At 43.0% G+C, this 3,983-nt stretch overlaps 1 pseudogene; it reads left to right on the top strand.

Moving 5' to 3' along the window:
* The first annotated feature begins 2,689 nt into the window (after window positions 1-2,689).
* LOC115148238 (olfactory receptor 52D1-like) lies at window positions 2,690-3,594 on the top strand (annotated as a pseudogene).
* The last annotated feature ends 389 nt before the right edge of the window (window positions 3,595-3,983 follow it).

The raw sequence follows: 3,983 nt of genomic DNA, 5'->3' as shown, positions 1-3,983 counted from the left end.
TACAAATACCTAGGTGTCTGGTTAGACTGTAAACTCTCCTTCCAGACTCACATCAATCATCTCCAATCCAAAGTGAAATCTAGAATTGGCTTCCTATTTCGCAACAAAGCATCCATCACTCATGCTGCCAAACATACCCTCGTAAAACTGACCATCCTACCAATCCTCGACTTCGGCGATGTCATTTACAAAATAGCCTCCAATACCCTACTCAACAAGCTGGATGCAGTCTATCACAGTGCCATCCGTTTTGTCACCAAAGCCCCATATACTACCCACCACTGCGACCTGTACGCTCTCGTTGGCTGGTCTTCGCTTCATAATCGTCGCCAAACACATTGGCTCCAGGTCATCTACAAGACCCTGCTAGGTAAAGTCCCCCCTTATCTCCGCTCACTGGTCACTATAGCAGCACCCACCTGTAGCACGCGCTCCAGCAGGTATATCTCTCTGGTCACCCCTAAAGCCAACTCCTCCTTTGGTCGTCTCTCCTTCCAGTTCTCTGCTGCCAATGACTGGAACGAACTACAAAAATCTCTGAAACTGGAAACACTTATCTCCCTCACTAGCTTTAAGCACCAGCTGTCAGAGCAGCTCACAGATCACTGCACCTGTACATAGCCCATCTATAATTTAGCCCAAACTACTACCTCTTCCCCTACTGTATTTATTTATTTTATTTATTTTGCTCGTTTGCACCATATTATTTATATTTTAACTTTGAACTTTCTTCAAACTACAAATCTACCATTACAGTGTTTTTTTCTTGCTATACTTTATTTACTTTGCCACCATGGCATTTTTTGCCTTTACCTCCCTTATCTCACATCATTTGCTCACATTGTATATAGTCTTATTTTTTCCTACTGCATCATTGATTGTATGTTGTTTTACTCCATGTGTAACTCTGTGTTTTTGTATGTTGTCGAACTGCTTTGCTTTATCTTGGCCAGGTCGCAATTGTAAATGAGAACTTGTTCTCAACTTGCCTACCTGGTTAAATAAAGGTGAAATAAAATAAAAATAATTTTTTTTATGATCATGGCTTTAATTCTAGCAATTGGTTGTACAATGAACTTCTATTAGATCATATTTTCAGACAACACTGTCTATCCATTTACCTTTACCTTTGTCTGGGCCTCGGTGTGACACAATGTGTTTCACATCTTTTCTCTCCTCCTCTCTCAGACATTCGATGGTTAACCTCTCTAGGGCAGGCGGGACGAAATCGTCCCACCTACGTAACAGCCAGTTGAATCCTGTGGCGCGATTTTCAAATACCTTAGAAATGCTATTACTTCAATTTATCAAACATATGACTATTTTACAGCTATTTAAAGACAAGACTCTCGTTAATCTAACCACACTGTCCGATTTCAAAAAGGCTTTACAACGAAAGCAAAACATTAGACTATGTCAGCAGAGTACCCAGCCAGAAATAATCAGACACCCATTTTTCAAGCTAGCATATAATGTCACAAAAACCCAGAAGACAGCTAAATGCAGCACTAACCTTTGATGATCTCCATCAGATGACACACCTAGGACATTATGTTATACAATACATGCATGTTTTGTTCAATCAAGTTCATATTTATATCAAAAACCAGCTTTTTACATTAGCATGTGACGTTCAGAACTAGCATACCCCCCCCGCAAACTTCCGATGAATTTACTAACAATTTACTAAATTACTCACGATAAACGTTCACAAAAAGCATAACAATTATTTTAAGAATTATAGATACAGAACTCCTCTATGCACTCGATATGTCCGATTTTAAAATAGCTTTTCGGTGAAAGCACATTTTGCAATATTCTAAGTAGATAGCCCGGCATCACAGGGCTAGCTATTTAGACACCCACCAAGTTTAGCCTTCACCAAACTCAGATTTACTATTAGAAAAGTTTGATTACCTTTCCTGTTCTTCGTCAGAATGCACTCCCAGGACTTCTACTTCAATAACAAATGTAGGTTTGGTCCAAAATAATCCATAGTTATCTTCCAACAGCGACGTTTTGTTCGTGCGTTCAAGACACTATTCCAATGGGAAATAAGGGTCACGCGCACGGCACATTTCGTGACAAAAGATTTCTAAATATTTCATTACCGTACTTCGAAGCATGTCAACCGCTGTTTAAAATCAATTTTTATGCCATTTTTCTCCTAAAAAAGCGATAATATTCCGACCGGGAATCTGCAATTAGGTAAACAGCCGAAAGAAAATACAGCACGGGGTCGAGTCGGGCACGCCCCTAATTCCTTTGTCCTCTTATCGGCCACTTGGCAAAGGCGATTATGTGTTTCAGCCTGGGGCTGCCTCGTCATCGTTCAGCTTTTTCCCGGGCTCTGAGAGCCTATGGAAGCCGTAGGAAGTGTCACGTTACAGCTAAGATCCCCACTCTTCAATAAACAGAGACAAGAAGAACGACTCCTTGTCAGACAGGCCACTTCCTGCATGAAACCTTCTCAGGTTTTTGTCTGCCATATGAGTTCTGTTATACTCACAGACACCATTCAAACAGTTTTCGAAACTTTAGGGTGTTTTCTATCCAAAGCCAATAATTATATGCATATTCTAGTTACTGGGCAGGAGTAGTAACCAGATTAAATCGGGTACGTTTTTTATCCGGACGTGTAAATACTGCCCCCTACCCCCAACAGGTTAACCTGACCTACAACAGCTACATGCTACAGCTGGAGGGGTTAAAGGTAACGGAGGAGACCATGTCTTTATCATCCTCTTCTTCTCCTACGTCATCATCATGTTTACCAAGGTGGGAATAGTGGTCCTCATCTCCATGGAGAAGAGCCTGCACCAGCCCATGTACATCCTCTTCTGTAACCTGCCCTTCAACGACATCATCGGCAACTCCATCACGTTCCCCCGTCTGCTGGCAGACATCCTCGTCCCTGCCTCTGAGCGCTACATTACCTACTCAGAGTGTGTGGACCAGGCCTTCTGCACACAAATGTTTGGGACGACCTCTCATACAATACTGATGATCATGGCCTTTGATAGGTATGTGGCCATCTGCAACCCCCTGCGATATTCCATCATCATGACCAACAAAATGATTATCAGGTTGTCTGTGTCTGCCTGGGGGGTGGCCATAGTCTTAGTGGGGATCCTGCTGGGCCTCACCATCCGCCTGTCACGCTGCAGGTCGACCATATTAAACCCTTTCTGCGATAACGCCTCGTTATTCAAGCTCTCCTGCGAGAGCGTGTTCATCAACAACATGTATGGCCTCACCTTCACCATTGTCCTCTTCATCTCCTCAATTGGCAGCATCGCACTGACCTACATGAAGATCGCACCTGAGTGCTTTATCAGTAAGAACAAGGCTATGAACAGTAAGGCCCTGAAGACCTGCAGCACACATTTGACTGTGTACTTGATCATGCTGATCAGTGGTTCCATCATCATCATCCTGCACCGTTTTCCTCATTACTCAGACTACAGGAAGGTGGCAGCCCTGCTCTTCCACATCATCCCCGGGAGCCTGAACCCCATCAGCTACGGCCTTCAGTCCAAAGAGATACGCAAAGTAGTAGTCAATATGTCCTGCTCCAGGAAAATTTCACCTTGATTGCAATTAGAGCTGACCCCAATTCGTCGACTGGTCGATTGTTTGGTCGATAGGCTGTTGGTCAAACAAGATTTTTTTTTTGTCTATCAGTAGCAAATATATATATATATATATATATATATATATATGATTATGGCACATAAGACACCTGTCTTCTTTGCGCCCATCTCATTGAACTAATCCATTGTGGAGTCCGAGGGGATGGCACAGTCCAAGAAGAAGGGGAGTGTGGCTTAAAGGTTCTGCATGGTCAATAAGCATTTACTGCGAAGCGGCCTCCGCGGAAGTCAGAACAAACTTACTTTTTCCGCTTTGCGGAGCAGAGCTGTTGTAAAGGAAGTTGTCGAGGAAGTGAGTTTGTGTTTATACAAGACCGCTCACCCTCACCT

Source organism: Salmo trutta, chromosome 15 (assembly GCF_901001165.1).
Source record: "Salmo trutta chromosome 15, fSalTru1.1, whole genome shotgun sequence".
Classification (NCBI taxonomy): domain Eukaryota; kingdom Metazoa; phylum Chordata; class Actinopteri; order Salmoniformes; family Salmonidae; genus Salmo; species Salmo trutta.
This window is presented reverse-complemented; position numbering and strand designations above follow the sequence as displayed.